The sequence below is a fragment of the Lissotriton helveticus genome, chromosome 6 (assembly GCF_964261635.1).
Source record: "Lissotriton helveticus chromosome 6, aLisHel1.1, whole genome shotgun sequence".
Classification (NCBI taxonomy): Eukaryota; Metazoa; Chordata; class Amphibia; order Caudata; family Salamandridae; genus Lissotriton; species Lissotriton helveticus.
This window is the reverse complement of record NC_136067.1, coordinates 1,567,398,297-1,567,416,826: the sequence shown is the minus strand read 5'-3', so window position 1 is coordinate 1,567,416,826 and position 18,530 is coordinate 1,567,398,297.

Genomic DNA, 18,530 nt, shown 5'->3' with positions numbered 1-18,530 from the left:
TCCTCATTGATTGATTGATTGTCCGAACATTGACTGTTTGGGAATTAGTTCTTTTTGGAGGTATTCCCTGTTTGCAAATAAACGTAGGAAAATCTTTGCAAGTAGTGAAAGGGTAGGTAATGCGGACCTTTCTCCCCCGTTGTAATCTGTCATGCCTATCTACTCCCCACTGATTGATGCACCTGTTTCACCCGGACCATTTACTAGAGATAGGTCATCTGGCCCAACAAGAGAGCACCCCTAGTGAAAAGGACATATGCAATAATAACGAAGTGATCACTGTATCCTGTTAACAGAAACTTTAGCATGAAACAACCTGGAAAGAAAAGAATAGGAAAACGAAAATCAGTAGGCCACTGATGAACTTTTTATTAAATAACAAACAAAGAAACGATAACAATACGTAATGATAAAGCCTATTATTGTCCTAGAAACAAGAAACGTTAGAAGTAAGCCCGTAATAAGAAACCTTAAAACATCTCCCCTCACTGCCCCAAAACGTGTCTGTCCCACCGCCTGCCACGGCCAAATAACGGCAAACTGGGAAAGATAGAAGTCAGCAGACATCCGCCCCATTCTAGAAACTTCCAAAGGGCAACAGGTTTTCGGCTACGCCCAGCCGGAAGCAACACATATAAGGCGGGTCCTGCTGCCACGCCTCGGAGATCATCACGTAGGGTGTAGCCGGAGGAGAGGCCGAGGCCGAGGCCAGCGGGACCCGGCCAGGGGGATTGACAACGCTGGAGAGTTGCAGGGGGGGGAATGTCCGTGTCCTTGACCCTCCCCTCTCTCTCCCAGTCCGGCCGCGGTGGCCCTTGACAGTTTCAGGTAGTCCCGCCACATTCTCTACCGGTCCGGCCACCAACGGCCGGGGCCGATGGGATCCGGCTGCAGCCGATAAACCAAGGAACCCGTTCATGGGGCCAGAGCAAGGGGCGTCCGGCCGACATCCACCGGAAGCCCGGCCCGAAGACGGACGGGACACTTCTTCTTTCTTGAATAATGGCTTTGACAACACTGGGGGGGATGTCTTGCACATGCCTCCGACCCCCCCCCCCTCGTCCTCATCGCCTGGTCCGGCCATAACAAATCTCAAGCGAGACGCCGTGGGGTGCACTGGGAGGGAGAGACGATGCGAACAGGCCTCTTCCGCCTCCCCAGTGGAGGCTTCCCACCTGCACCCTCAGCGCTCCAGGCGCCCGGAAAAGGGTTCTTCCACTGTGGCGATGCTGCAACGTCTCGCCCGGCAGGGTGAAGCCCGTCCGCTCATTTGACCCAGCGATCGCCAGTAGCTACCGAACTCTCAAAATGGCGATCGACCTGGCAAGAGCGGGCCCAGCATAAAGAAATGGCCCTGTCACTGGTTGACTCCACCACCGTAGTCCTCCACGACCTTGAAGATTCTAGAGGAGCCGCGGGAGTCTCCGACCCCCGCAGACACCCCCGATGGGAAATGACCGCCATGATCGCCCGTGGAGTGACGAAACTGTATCCGCGGGACGTCGGCGCTCCCATGCTGGCGCCAGCCTCACTTTGAATTACTAGAATCCTGCAAACCTCAGTTCCGGTGAAAGCACACTGTGACCCGGTAGGAAAAATTGTTGCACCCCCTCCCCTTTTTGACTGATAGTTCAAACCACCGATCCTTTCCTTTGCCCTTTTACCAGAACTTTGGACTGCCTCCCCCTCTTTTACATTTTCTAGAGAAAACAAAACATTAACCACTACATTAGCATAGCAGTTGACACCAGAACTGTTTTCAAATTGAAAACCAACAACATCTTCAACAGAATCCTTTTTGTTTCTGCTGTGACCCTGCTACAGCACAGGCATTGTCCCCAGCAGTAATTCTGCAATGCCGGTAAGAATAGCTGTGGTGCCTACTGGACTCACTCACCCCCGCGGCGCCCCACGCCGTTATTTGCTGGGCGGCAACTTACTAGACATCACCTTCGTGCCATCTAGATTTCAGCGCGTTCTGCTGCCTTGGAACTATTCGCACAACAGACTGCTACTGACGACCCACCCCCAGGCAACATCTTCTGAATTTTCATAATTTGAAAGAACTAGTAACATGTCCTCATCAGGAATTTCCTCATGAAAAGTCTGCAATGATGATTCTTGTAACTCTATGGTCTCCAAACATTCGATAAATTCGCCATCAAGAGATTGATCAAAAAATCATTCAAGTCATCTCCTCCTTGTGAGAATATTTCATTATTGGTGCTGTCAATTTCAATAAATGTATTGGATAATTCAAAACAATTTCCACGGTCTCTTCGTTGTTTAAATGTTTTTACTGTTTTTGTTTTGTTGTATATATTTATAAGTTATTAAAGTTTTATAATCCTACTACTTTGTTGGAGTGCTATATATTTTTTATGTGACACATAAATGTAAAAACTTTGATGTACAAAGAGTCATCCCTGGAATCTTCCGCTTCAGGCTCGGTCCCCTCCCCAATCACAATACAGGATGGTTTTCAGATAGTAGGAACACGTGTGGTGTGACGGATCTCATCGGGTGTGCGCCTTGATCTACTATAACTCCTTTGAAGAGGGGTGATTCTTTACAGCTGGGGCCATAAACTACATCTGCAGGGCTAGCTGATAGCCTGGACAATCGGATACAGAGGAAGAGGAGTGTCAGAGGGTGCGGTAGTGAATAGGGCGAAAGGGAGGTGTCGGGCGGGCACAGAGTGTGATTCTCAGGGAAGAGCAGCGCAGATGGGGAGAGGTTTATTGCCCATGCATAACACAGAGAGCGGGGGTGACCAGTGCCTGGGGAAGATGCTTGCGAGGGTGGGGAGCCATGCTACGAATTGACAGCGTGCAGAGAGTGGGTCTGGTCAAGGCATCTAAAATGGCTGCTGTGCACGACAAAAGTGTGGCATTTCAAAAAAGGCAAGATGGCGCAAACAATGTTTTTCAACACTTCCTCATTTCCTTCGAATCGAACGTTAACAGACGTTGGTGCATATTACCAAAGTTAAGCGATATTTATCGCTAACGATGCTTAGCAACGAATTTTTTACCGCTAAGCATCGTCAGAAATTATCGAAGATAAACCTTGCTATTATCAAGGTTTATCGCAAATGCGATAAAAAACGACCGCAATGCATTAATATCGCTGAAAACTCAGCGATATTCATGCATTACCGAGCTAATGCTCTTAGCCATGTTATCCACCTCCCATTGGATAACATGGCTAAGAACTACTCAGGGCAGGTGTTAGTTTTTGGAGATATTTGCGCTTAGCGCGAATATCTCCAAAAGTTGGTAATAGGAGATATATATATCTTGCATGTTGTAATGCAAATTATTGTGGTATATGGAACTCATACCATAATCTCTCAGGAAAGCAGAAACTGATCCTTTTGGGACCGCCTGAGAAGGCCTAGGGGGTGAGGGGTACTCTACTTTGCCCCCTTTTCACGTTCCGAACTATTTTATTTTACTCTCTTCTGTAATTACACAAAATAGCAGCGATAAGATGCATCAGAGACACACAGTGAGAGAAAGGAGGCCGGAGATGAAGAAGAGATGTCAAATACACATTGGAGATAATATAGTGGGAGAAGGGAAGTAAATATGAGTAAACTTACCATGTAACATAAAAATGTTGCACTCTATACTATAAGTCTCATTTTATACTACAATCACTTCGCGACAACCTCATAAATTAAAAATAAAAATGAATAATGTCTCAAACAATTTTTGATTTCTAAATATAAATTTATTCTTCTGAATTTTCTAAATTTGAAAGAACTACTAACATGTCCTCATCAGAAATTTCCTCTTCAATCATCTCATCTGGAATCTCCTCATTAAAAGTCTGCAATGATGATTCTTGTAACTCTATGGTCTCCAAACATTCGATAAATTCGCCATCAACAGATTGATCAAAAAAATCATTCAAGTCATCTCCTCCTTGTGACAATATTTCATTATTGGTGCTGTCAATTTCAATCAATGTAGTGGAATCATTCAAGTCATCTCCTCCTTGTGACAATATTTCATTATTGGTGCTGTCAATTTCAATCAATGTAGTGGACAATTCAAAAGAAATTGCCACGGTCTCTTCATTGTGAGCCATTTTATTTTGAAATTGCTTGCTGTAAATTGCAGAAAAAAATAATCACTTTCATTTATCGTTTTTAGTAATACATAATATAAAACTAACTTTATCAAGTATTTAGTATAACAGAAGGACTGCAAATAATCATCTCATCTGGAATCTCCTCATTAAAAGTCTGCAATGATGATTCTTGTAACTCTATGGTCTCCAAACATTCGATAAATTCGCCATCAACAGATTGATCAAAAAAATCATTCAAGTCATCTCCTCCTTGTGACAATATTTCATTATTGGTGCTGTCAATTTCAATCAATGTAGTGGAATCATTCAAGTCATCTCCTCCTTGTGACAATATTTCATTATTGGTGCTGTCAATTTCAATCAATGTAGTGGACAATTCAAAAGAAATTGCCACGGTCTCTTCATTGTGAGCCATTTTATTTTGAAATTGCTTGCTGTAAATTGCAGAAAAAAATAATCACTTTCATTTATCGTTTTTAGTAATACATAATATAAAACTAACTTTATCAAGTATTTAGTATAACAGAAGGACTGCAAATAAATAACAGAAAACATTTTTCAAATTATCTTCAAGTGTACAACATAGTTCCCCTTACAAATTAACAACTCACCTTTTTAAAAGTAGGAGAAGTGTTAGTACTGTGTAAATCAAACACCAGAAATTCACCACCAAAAATTCCTCACAAATGTACCTCAGACAGTAGTATCACAAAATGGCTGTGGTTTCCTCTCATTTGAGATATATACATAACCAATTAACTTTCATCACACACAAATACAAAACCAAAGTAACATTTTAATTGGTTCTAAATTTCAACACTTTCAAATGTGTTTTCTCCATGCAATTTTCCATAGGACATTTACATACGTCTACAGCCTGAATGGCTGAACGGAATTACACCAAACTTGGCAAAATGGTACATCAAACCTAAGAGGTCAGGAAGGATCTACTATGCCCCCTTATGGTCATTTGCCCCTTCGCTTTGGCCTCCTCTTGTCTCTCGATCCTACCGAGAGACAAGATGGCGGCCGCTACGGACTGTTTGGAATGTTTACAGACGCCGGAGAACCAATCAGCTTCGCAAAGCTCCGTAACGCGAAAAGTACGCGAAGCGGAGCGCTGTTACAGATATATATCTTTTTCTGAACATTAATTTCTCAAAATCCACTGGAGCACATATATTGAGACCTAGCAAAGGCACATCGGGCTACCAGTCCCTAATATTTTGCCAAGTTTCGTGCAAATCCATTCAGCCGTTCGATTATTATTATTATTTTTTTTTTTGCCCCGCGGGGCCCTTTTAAAACCTCCACATCAAACCTAGGGGGTCAGCGAGGATCTACTATGCCCCCTTATGGTCATTTGCCCCTTCGCTTTGGCCTCCTCTTGTCTCTCGATCCTACCGAGAGACAAGATGGCGGCCGCTACGGACTGTTTGGAATGTTCACAGACGCCGGAGAACCAATCAGCTTTGCTTCACAAAGCTCCGTACCGCGAAAAGTCCGCGAACCGGAGCGCTTCCCGGTCCGCTGTTACAGATATATATCTTCTTTTTGAACGTTAATTTCTCAAAATCCACTGAAGCACATATATTGAGACCTAGCAAAGGCACATCGGGCTACCAGTCCCTACAATTTTGCCAAGTTTCGTGCAAATCCATTCAGCCGTTCGGGCTAAAAGTGAGGCCAACCGCCCTATGGGAAACTCAATGTTAAAAACACGTTTTGGGACCCCCCTTTTTTCTCGGCCCCCCCTTGACGAAACCCCCAAAATTTTCAGGGGCTGCTCAGAAACAAAATGTTCCATTTTCCTGAAAATTTCAGCCAATTCCGTCCACAAACACCAAAGTTATTAGACATAGAATTTTCAAAAATCCCATAGAGAAAAAATCCTAACTATATATACCTACTGGCGACCGCCAGTAGGTAATATATATATATATATATATATATATATATATATATATATATATATATATATATATATATTACCTACTTGACGAACCCCCCCCAAATTTCATGGGGCTGCTCAGAAACAAAATGTTCCATTTTCCTGAAAATTTCAGCCAATTCCGTCCACAAACACCAAAGTTATTAGACATAGAATTTTCAAAAATCCCATAGAGAAAAAATCCTAACTATATATACCTACTGGCGACCGCCAGTAGGTAATATATATATATATATATATATATATATATATATATATATATATATATATATATATATATATATATATATTATATATTATATATATATTACCTACTGGCGGTCGCCAGTAGGTATATATAGTTAGGATTTTTTCTCTATGGGTTTTTTGAAAATTCTATGTCTAATAACTTTGGCGTTTGTGGACGGAATTGGCTGAAATTTTCAGGAAAATGGCACATTTTGTTTCTGAGCAGCCCCATGAAATTTGGGGGGGGGTTCGTCAAGGGGGGGCCGAGAAAAAAGGGGGGTCCCAAAACGTGTTTTTAACATTGAGTTTTCTATAGGGCGGTTGGCCTCACTTTTAGGCCGAACGGCTAAATGGATTTCCATGAAACTTGGCAAAATTGTAGGGACTGGTAGCCCGATGTGCCTTTGCTAGGTCTCAATATATGTGCTTCAGTGGATTTTGAGAAATTAACGTTCAAAAAAAGATATATATCTGTAACAGCGGACCAGGCAGCGCTCCGGTTCGCGGACTTTACGCGTTACGGAGCTTTGTGAAGCGAAGCTGATTGGTTCTCCGGCGTCTGTAAACATTCCAAACAGTCCGTAGCGGCCGCCATCTTGTCTCTCGGTAGGATCGAGAGACAAGAGGAGGCCAAAGCGAAGGGGCAAATGACCATAAGGGGGCATAGAAGATCCTCCCTGACCCTCTAGGTTTGATGTGGAGGTTTTAAAAGGGCCCCGCGGGGCAAAAAAAAAAAGAAATAATAATAATCGAACGGCTGAATGGATTTGCACGAAACTTGGCAAAATTGTAGGGACTGGTAGCCCGATGTGCCTTTGCTAGGTCTCAATATATGTGCTTCAGTGGATTTTGAGAAATTAACATTCAAAAAAAGATATATATCTGTAACAGCGCTCCGCTTCGCGTACTTTTCGCGTTACGGAGCTTTGCGAAGCTGATTGGTTCTCCGGCGTCTGTAAACATTGCAAACAGTCCGTAGCGGCCGCCATCTTGTCTCTCGGTAGGATCGAGAGACAAGAGGAGGCCAAAGCGAAGGGGCAAATGACCATAAGGGGGCATAGTAGATCCTCCTTGACCTGTAGATCCTCCTTGACCTCTTAGGTTTGATGTGGAGGTTTTAAAAGGGCCCCGCGGGGCAAAAAAAAAAATATTAATAATAATCGAATGGCTGAATGGATTTGCACGAAACTTGGCAAAATTGTAGGGACTGGTAGCTCGATGTGCCTTTGCTAGGTCGCAATATATGTGCTTCAGTGGATTTTGAGAAATTAACGTTCAAAAACAAGATATATATCTGTAACAGCGCTCCGCTTCGCGGAGATAAAATTATCTCTGTATTACCTAGCTGTTGATAACACCAGTTAGCGACCACTAGTAGGAGATAGCGACCATCTTGGGCCCCACTTTGCATGTGAGTGATATTTATCACTAATGACATGCAAAGTGGGCATGCCAAGATGTTAGCGACTGGAAACAGTCGCTAACATCGCTATCTCCTATTACCAACTTTTGGAAATATTTGCGATAAGCGCGAATATCTCCAAAAGCTACCACCTGCCCTGAGCAGTTCTTAGCCATGTTATCCAATGGGAGGTGGATAACATGGCTAAGAGCATTAGCTCGGTAATGCATGAATATCGCTGAGTTTTCAGCGATATTAATGCATTGCGGTCGTTTTTTATCGTATTTGCGATAAACCTTGATAATAGCAAGGTTTATCTGCGATAATTTCTGACGATGCTTAGCGGAAAAAAATTCGTTGCTAAGCATCGTTAGCGATAAATATCGCTTAACTTTGGTAATATGCCCCAACGTCTGGTAACGTTTGAATCGAAGGAAATCAGGAAGTGTTGAAAAACATTGTCTGCGCCATCTTGCCTTTTTTCAAATGCCACACTTTTGTTGTGCACGGCAGTCATTTTAGATGCCTTGACCAGACCCACTCTCTGCACGCTGTCGATCCTTAGCATGGCTCCCCACCCTCGCAAGCATCTCCCCCAGGCAGTGGTCACCCCCGCTCTCTGTCTTATGCATGGGTAATAAACCACCCCCCATCTGCGCTGCTCTTCCCTGAGAATCACACCCTGTGCCCGCCCGACACCTCCCTTTCGCCCTATTCACTACCGCACCCTCTGACACTCCTTTTCCTCTGTGTCCGATTATCCAGGCCGGTCCTAGGGTATCAGCTAGCCCTGCAGATGTAGTTTATGGCCCCAGCTGTAAAGAATCACCCCTCTTCAAAGGAGTTATAGTAGATCAAGGCCCACACTCGATGAGATCCGTCACAGCAGACGCGTTCCTATTTTCTGAAAACCATCCTGTATTGTGATTGGGGAGGGGACCGAGCCTGAAGCGGAAGATTCCAGGGATGACTCTTTGTACATCAAAGTTTTTACAATTATGTGTCACATTAAAAATATATAGCACTCCAACAAAGTAGTAAGATTATAAAACTTTAATAACTTATAAATATATACAAGAAAACAAAAACAGTAATAACATATAAACATGTTTAGGGAAAAACAACAAAGTAGCGGTCGGCTGTGCGAATAGTCCCAATGCAGCACAACGTCCAGATTTCTGGACGGCACCCAGGTGATGTTGCCTGGGTGCCGCACTGATTTCGGCATCCGGCGTGGGGCGTCGCGGGGTGTGGGTCATCAGTAGCAAACTGTTGTGCGAATAGTTCCAAGGCAGCAGAACGATGGCACCAAGGTGATGTCCAGTAAGTTGCCGCACTGGTTTTGGTATCCTACAATGCTGCTCCGAATAACGGCGTGGGGCGCCCCGGGGGAGGCGGCGTGAACGGGCCTCTCCAGGTGGAGTCTCGTCTGTTGTAGTGGGGCGCCCCTTTACCGTTTCAGTTGCCATTCCGTCCGCTTTTGGTCCACTGTGTCAAAAGCCGCAATTTAGCTGAGTTGCGCCCACTCTTGCGGTGCAGCGATAGGCGGCTGTCACAGGACTCTCAAAATGGCGGCAGGCTGTTTCCTTTTTGGGCCTGGTCCACTGAAATGGCCCTGGGACACCTTGGAAATCGGACGCTTGTCTGCTAGGTCTTGGACCCCATTCTCGAAAGCGTCCCCTCCGCCTTGAGGATTCATCAAAAGTTTTGGGGGCCCCCGACTCCTGCAGGCTTCTGGTGGGGAGCGGCTGCCATGATTGCTCGCGGAATGACCACGACGGAGCCACGAGATGGTGGTGCTTTCATGGTGACGCCACATTCAGTCTGAAACATCCAGAAACAAGGTGGGGCTTTCATCGTTTGGAAAAAAAAAAAGTTTTCATGCAATGAAAAGTGTTGTTTTTAGGTCATATGATCAAGCCTTCCATCATTAGGAAACCAAAAGTAAAATGAACCAATGAAAAGTTTTATAAACAAGTCACATGACCTGTTATGCGGCATAGGGTATAAAATGCGGAGAAAATACGTTGGCACGTGAGGCGGCGTCAGTAGCGGACCGATGTGCGAATAGGCCGAAGGCAACACAACGCGCCAAGATCCGGATGGCACCGAGATGGTGTCCAGCAAGTTGCAGCACTGGTGTGGCCATCCTACAATGCTGAAAGTCGGCATGGGGCGCCCTGTTGGCCTGTGAGTTCGCGTCAGTAGCGGACCGATGTGCGAATAGGCCGAAGGCAGCACAACGCGCCAAGATCCGGATGGCACCGAGGTGGTGTCTAGCAAGTTGTCGCACTGGTGTGGCCATCCTACAATGTTGAAAGTCGGCGTGGGGTGCCCCGTTGGCCTGTGAGATGGCGTCAGTAGCGGACCGATGTGCGAATGGGGCCAAAGGCAGCGCAACAATATTTTCTGAATAGAAGACACCACAAGGCGCTGAGATGCCAAGATCCGGATGGCACCGAGGTGGTGTCTAGCAAGTTGTGGCACTGGTGTGGCCATCCTACAATGGTAAAAGTCGGCGTGGGGCGCCCTGTTGGCCTGTGAGATGGTGTCAGTAGCGGACCGATGTGCGAATGGGGCCAAAGGCAGCGCAACAATATTTTCTGTATGGAAGATACCACTAGGCGTTGAGATGCCAAGATCCGGATGGCACCGAGGTGATGTCTAGCAAGTTGCTGTACTGGTGTGGTCATCCTACAATGCTGAAACTCGGCGTGGGGCGCCCCATTAGCCTGTGAGATGGCGTCAGTAGCGGACCGATGTGCGAATGGGGCCAAAGGCAGCGCAACAATATTTTCTGAAGAGAAGACACCACAAGGCGCTGAGATTCGGTTACCACCGAGGTGATGTCTAGCAAGTTGCCGCACTGGTGTGGCCATCCTACAATACTGCTCCGAATAACGGCGTGGGGTGCCCGAAGGGGGGGGGGGAGGCGGCGTGAACAGGCCTTCCTAGGTGGAGGCTCGTCTGCTGTAGTGGGGCGCCCCTTTACCGTTTCAGTTGCCATTCAGCTGAGTTTCGGCTGCTCTTGATGCTACAGCGACAGGCGGCTGCAACAGGACTCTCAAAATGGCGGGCTGTTCTTTGGATTTGGGCCTGGTCCACTAAAATGGCCCTGGGATACCTTAGAACTCGGACGCTCGTTTTTTTTTTCCTTTCCTGTACATGCAAAAAAAGGTAAATGCCCGGTACGTTACACGCTTCATCTGCCACGATGTACTCTCCAGAGGAACCGGAAAAAAATATAGTTATGCTAACTATACCATGCATCGTCATATGGAGAGGTGGCACCAATTAATTATAGTGCTGCATAAAAGAGAGATTTGGAGGAGAACCCCTGACCTGCCAGTACATTCATCAAAGAAGTGGCACTGACAGCATCAGAGGCAAGGGAAACGGTCCCAAATATTTAGAAGAACTTTGGAAAGATTAAAATGACATGTTTAGATTGTGGCAAATTAATTTCATGTGGACAGATGAGTGTTACTCTAATAAATACAGCATATGAACATCATCATAGTCGATGGTTGGTAGAGACATTTTGACTATATCCTGGACCTGCCCGTCCTCGCCCAAAATGGCGCCGGAATAAATGGGACTCGTAACTCCTTGTTGTGTACTGGTTGCAGAACCTTGAAATCACGAGATACGTATGCAGTTTTGAAGCACATGGCGGGCGGGGACGAGAATTGATTGAATATTTCGACATCCCTATTGATATTAAGTTCTGATGTGTTATTGATTACTGTACTATTGAAAGTTCGAATTAACGTCACCCATGGTACTTGCCCGCAAATGTATATCTAGATAATTTTATTGTAACTTGCCCTGTCGTATTTTAATTATAAAATGTACGTCCACCGATTCCGCAACTGTTAGACACCTTAGTTCTTGCAACCTAATGGCCCGCCCGTTACGTTCCTCTACAGTGTAAATGTCTACTCATCATATACGATTACAGTTTGCTCCGTGGCCGGCCCACGTGGTTATAGGCTCGTATTTGTATAATGACATTTTCACAATAAAGGTGTTTTAAAAGAAAACATGGTAGTAGTATATACATTGGTAAAGTTTTTAATAATAGTCACTGTTTTAGAATCATTAAAAGGCAAGTGAAATAAAGCAGACCAATTACATGAAGGGTAAAAGGTATAATACGCAGGAACGCAGTAAAGATAAATGGTCAAGGGCTGTTGTGTTTTCTACTCCTGCAACATAAAGTGATCGATAAGAATCTCATATTCAGGCGTATCGGCGACTAAGACAGCAGGTCGACCCTCTTTTGCTCAACGGCTCCGTCATGGGACGAAGAAACGCTCTTTTTCGCGAAAAAAGAATATATTTTACTTGCAGGACAGTTGTAAATTTTCCGGGAAAGTACATTAGCCTGGAACATTATAACATATATTTAAGAAAAAATAATGTTCGGAAGTAATAAAAAGCGTAATTTTTAGGTCATATGACCAAGCCTTTCATCATTAGAATAAGAAAAGTAAAATGAACCAATGAAAAGTTTTATTAACAAGTCACATGACTTGTTATGCTTACGTTACGCGCTGCGCGTCGCGCCCCGGATGACTTCCGGATGCGCTAACGCGGCGCGTCATATGACGCATTACGCGACAACGCAGGTCCAGAATATAGTCAAAATGTCTCCACCAACCAGCGGTCGGAACACAACCCCTTTCAGCAGGCTAAATAGTTCTGTTAAATGACAACAGAAGGGACAGGCAACAAGAACCATCAGTCAAAGAGGGGAGGGCTAGTTCTTCTCTACCGGGTTACATTGGGGCGCTACCGGAACTGATCGAATTGGTAGGCTACAGTGTTTCTGGATGTTTCAGACTGAAGCTGGGGTTAGCATGAGAGCACCACCATTTCGTAGCTCCGTCGTGGCCATTCCGCAACCAATCATGGCAGCCGCTCTTTATCGTTATTTTGGGCGGGGTGGGTGGCGGAGCCGAGCTGTTTTGCAGCCATCATTGTGTGGAGTTCAGTTCATCTCACTAGTTTCGTATTTGTCATGAGGGGTTGTTCCTAATGTTTCTATTTTAGCAAGGTCAAAAAGAGATCCCATTAGTGGCCTACTGATTTTGCTCGATTCCTTTTCTTTTTTTTTACACAATTTTTCGTTATCTGCAAAGACTAAACAGAGTATTGCGACTCTGTGTTTGTTTGTAAATAGAGAATGAACCAAAGAGAACCAATTCTAAAACAGTAAATGCTTGGATAACAATCAATCAAATGGAGAGAGAAGCAGGCACGACGTATTACAACGGGGGCAAAGGCCTGCGTTAACTACCTTTCACTATCTGCAAAGAGAGAGTACTCCTAATAGAAATGAGGGGGGGGGCACCATTCAAAGCAGATCAGTGTGCATAAACACGAAAATGTTTTCACTTACCACGTACTTGACATTCGACAGCTTATGATATTTGCTATTAAAAAACCATTGAAATTCACTGAAAAAACCTTAGGTTATAGACCATATATAGTTAGGAATTAGCATTTACAAAACCTTGAAAATTCACTGAAAAAACCATAGGTTATACACTATATATAGTTAGGAATTAGCATTTACAAAACCTTGAAAATTCACTGAAAAAACCATAGGTTATAGACCATATATAGTTAGGAATTAGCATTTAAAAAACCTTATTTTACTCACACAAAACCATTGAAATTCCATATATAGTTAGTTGCACTAACTATATATCGCGCACCCGCAATCCACTGCTGATGATGTCACATATTACATCATTCATGACATGGTCAGTGACATCACTGATGACATCACTGATGACATCTCAAATGACATCACTGATGACATCACTGATGACATCTCATTTGACATCAATGACCACATCACTGATGATATTATTCATGTGAGAATACAATGCATCTCCTCACATTTTAATATAACCTCTGTTACACCCAGTGTTAAATACAGAGTATAATTTTTGAAACCATTGACACACCAATACTAGTTACTACATACGCACTCACTGATTCCTACGTCTACACACACATTCACTCATTCACCCATACAATCATTCATACATACAATCACTCATCTTTACAACACTATCATATGCACTCATACACCTATACAGACACTCACACTCTGCCACTCATCCATGGAGTTACTCACACACCTAGTCAGTCCTGTAAAGATTCAATCACATTTCCATTTTCTAATCTATACAGTTAAACATAGAGCACCTTACGTTTTCAACCATATACTAACTCATACTTACTCTCTTATACAATCATTGATACAAGTACACATTGATCTGCACAGAGTCACACACCTCCGAGCCAGCCACACACACACTCAGTCTCCCATGCAAATACTTGGGCAATCAATCAATAACCCATATAGTTACTCATATAGCTAATGATCAACACATGCAGCAGTTTACAGAACAACAGACATAATGATGCACAAATTAAGACAGTTTAGTCACTAACCCATGCACTCAGTGAGACACATTTAATCACTCACTCATACATTCAGTCATGCACCTACTAAATCCTTCGTCCAGACACTTATACATCCACTCATTCTTCAATATGTAAGACATATTTTAACTTTACAGAAACATATAGTCACTGGATGTTGTCATCAGTGATGTCATCAGTGATGTCATTTGAGATGTCATCAGTGATGTCACTGACCATGTCATGAATGATGTAATATGTGACATCATCAGCAGTGGATTGCGGGTGCGCGATATATAGTTAGTGCAACTAACTATATATGGAATTTCAATGGTTTTGTGTGAGTAAAATAAGGTTTTTTAAATGCTAATTCCTAACTATATATGGTCTATAACCTATGGTTTTTTCACTGAATATATATATATATATATATATATATATATTCACTGAAAAAAAATAGGTTTAAGGCATGCTATACTTAGAAATTAGCATTTAAAAAACCTTAGAATTTCACAGAAAAAAACATAGATTTCAGGGGTGTTATAGTTAGTTGGACATTTCACTCATACAAAACCATAGAAATTCCCCCGTTATAGATAGTTCAGCTAACTATAACTTGTGCGCCCGCAATGCACTGCTGATGACGTCACATAATACATCACTCATGACCTGGTCAGTGACATCACTGATGACATCACTGATGACATCTCAAATGACATCACTGGGGCGGGGGAGAGAAAAAAGGGGGGTTCCAAATCGCATTTTATTCATGTTCATTTCCATAGGAATTTTGAAACAGATTACAGCCCGAACTGCCAAACGGAATTACAACTAATTTGGCAGATAGGTAGGTCTTGGTCCAGCAAGCGACCATTGTTTAAATGGTGTAAATCCGTTCAGTAGTTCCTGAGAAATTAAAAAAACTAAAATATCCACATCTGAGCACCGAACCCTCCGGGGCACGAGCTTCACTCTGATTGGCTGTCAACAGGAATTGTTGGCTGCCATCACAATAAATCAGTAGAAAAAAAGATTCAAAAAACAATTAAAGGGGGCAGAGTATAAACACCCTGACCCCTTAGGCCTGCTCAAGGGGTCACACAGGGACCCCCAGGCCCACACAAAGCATATAAAAAAATCAGCAGAATTTGCGCCGGGTGCGTGAATCCTGCTGGGAAAATAAAAAAAATTAAGCGCGGGCTCCAGCGCTTCATTATTCATTAGCCCGTGGGTGGGCCAGGTCCCGGGGGCAATGCCAAAGAGGTGCTGTGATTGTAAGTGAAGACGTGAGCAGCCCGTCTGGTGAATAATGCTCCCCTTGCAATCCGACAGCCCTTCTGGTGCCAAGGGGGCCTGGGAGGAATTTTAAGAAGTCATTCAATGACTGAAGAAAGGACGATGTTGAAATGTTGATGGAGACTGGCTGGAGTCTCCTTTGGCTCAAGGCACTGAGTCAGAAAGAGCCCAAGGAGTCCATGACCCCCTGCCCTGGGACCTACGGGAGCCGCAACTTTATAGAAGTGGAGCGCCCGCATGTAGCACATGCACACCCTTAAAGCGCTTGGAGACCTTGGGTGTTTTTAATACTAAATAAATGCACAGAACACATTCCTCTCACCCCGGTAGGGCGCGATACCTGCACTTCCAAAAATACTCCAAACCCTGTGTGAGTGTCCTTGGGGAAACAAGTGCCTTGAGGAAGTTCACTTCGCCAGAGACGCACTTTGCGTGAGCCCCGTACGTTCATTTATGTATCCAAATTTTACATGAATGCAACGTATTTCATTTGTTCATTTCGCCATCTATCCACTTTTCATCCATTCAACAGTTAATTCATTCATTCACTCTCTGCTCCATATTGTTTGCCTGGTACTACCGCCCCTCCCTAATATAGGCTAACCCTGCGCAGTGAACTACGCTCCGCTCGCGGAGTTTGCGAAGTAGAGGCAACTTTGCGCTTCACAGTGAACGCGAAGTTGTCGAATACTTCGCAATCTACAGCGTAGCGTAGTTGTTTTCTTCCTTGCGCATCTCAATAGCGTTCTCTCTTGCACGGTAACGACTTACCGTGGTTCTACGTTCGCCTTCTCGATTTTCTCTCCCGGTCGCGTGCGCCACGACGTTTAAAATCAGGCCCCACAATCCCACGAGACCGTGCGAACGCGATCACGTCATTTGGACGCGCGATCACATCATTAGGACGCGCGATCTTCCTTCCGGCACAATGTTGGTAAGATTGCATTTCCGAACACGCAGAAACTGCAATCTGGCACAGATTATCTCTCGAGCATGATAAAACCTTCTCGAAAATGATCATTTTGCTCAGAAAAATCCAGCAGATTGTTGGCTGTAGTCTTTTGTGCAAGGAGTCCTCTTTTTTTCTACTCTTTTTATCAAGAGCAAGGGAGTGCCCCTGAGTCTCCAACTTCCTGCTCCTGTCCAGCAGGCTCCTCCCAGTGCTGTTTACTTTCATTTGGATTTGGAGCTGGAAGGATCACTTTTTGTGTATGTCTGCTGCATCATATCATTTGATTGGATTTATTAAGGAGTTTTGGATTTGAAATTTTTCTTTTACAAGTAAGTTGGAGAATTGGTGTACATGTTTGTTTGATTTGGGCTTTTTTTTTTAACTACAGTTTTCGGGGCTTTTTAATTCTTGTTAAAGATTATTGTTGAGGGAGGCCTGTACTTTCATGAGGGACCAAGTTGCATTTCTTTGAAATTTCATCGAGTCCAACCATGTTTCTGTGGTGTCTGTTGAATTTAAAGTATTTAAACATCATGGATGGAATTGGATTCAATTGCAAACTGTGTTTTTTGCAGTGGAATTTCAGTTTTTGTGTGTGTCTTAATTAAATATTGGCTTTGCAGCCAATAGGTAACCCTAGGATTTCATATAGTTAGTGTAGGCCTGCTTGAGTTCATTGTATGTACTTTCTGTGGGTGGCCTGGCCATATGGTGGCGGCCATTTTGTGGGACCAGCCACTGGGCTTTTGCCATAGGCCTCCAAGCTTGTGGCCTACTCTGCCAGTAGGCCCAGCGGTACTACTCGAGTCATCATGGGTGCATGAAAGTTAATCAACTGTTTTTGTGGTGTGTGTTTAATTTGTAACATCATGTATGGCATGGATGGCTTCGGATTGATTTGCAAAATGTGTTTTTTGGTGTGGAATTTCAGGTTTTAGATGTGTGTTAAATAATACGACTTTTTCTGCCAGTAGGTAACCCTAGGAATTCAGCTCGTGTAGTTTTGGTAACTTTGCACAGTGCGACAACACGGCCTTACAGTTTTTGTCTTCTTCGCGCGCTCAATCTGTGTGCTCTGGCACGCAATAATCACTTTTTGTACAGTTCGCGCTGCCGAACACGCTGAATTTGCAATCTCGCGAGCAATATGTCTCGAGTAAGGGTGGGCGTAGTTCGCGGAGTAGCGCTACGCGAAGCGACGCGAAGTGCACTTCGCACTACGCGAACTTCACGTAGCACTACGCGAGCTGCGTAGTAGCATGTTCGCACTGTGCAAGATGCGTTTTCAATGATTGCACAGTGCGAACAAGCATCCGGCACTGTGCAAGCATTGAAAACGGCATCTTGCACAGTGCGAGCTGTAGTTTTCTGCTGCTCGAGGAGATTATTACTCGAGCGGCAGCTTTCTCAACGCGAACAGGTAGTTTCTCATTGAGAGCGGTCGCGAGCATGCGCAACCACTCACAATGAGAAACCTGACCTCCTCGCGTTGAGAATCTCGCCGGGATGTCATTTTGCTTGCTCGCGGTCGCGAACATGACGTTCAGGACCGCGAACAAGCAAAAAATGAGCGCTGCACTACGCTACGCTGCACTACGCATGTTCGCACTGTGCTACGTGCCGCTCGCGTAGTGCGAAGTTGCAAAAACTTCGCAAACTCCGCGAGCGGAGCGTAGTGATTCGCCCAGGGTTAGTCTCGAGTTGCATAAAACCTTCTCGAAAATGACCATTTCGTTCATTTTGCTAAAAAAACTCTTCAGGTTGTCATTTGGTTGTAGTTTTTGGAGCATGGAGTCTTTTTTCTGTTAATTTTTTTTTAAAGAGGAAGGAAGTTCCCCAGAGACCTCAACTTCCTGTTACTTTCCTTTGTATGTACTTTGTTGTTTGAGGGTGGGCTGACCATGAGGTGGTGGCCATTTTGTGTGCTTTTGCCATAGGCATCCAAATTTGAGTCCCAGAGGTAGCTGTTTCTATGTTGTCTGTTGAATTTAACATCATTTAGGGCATGGATGGCATTGGATTGAATTCCCAAATGTGGTGTTTGGGGTGTTATTAACTTTTTAGATGTGTGTTAATAAATGCCATTGTTGTATGCGTTGTTGTTGTGTAACTTTCCAACCTTTTTAGCTATGGGGATTTTCTTTTTTGCATTAAGCTGTGAT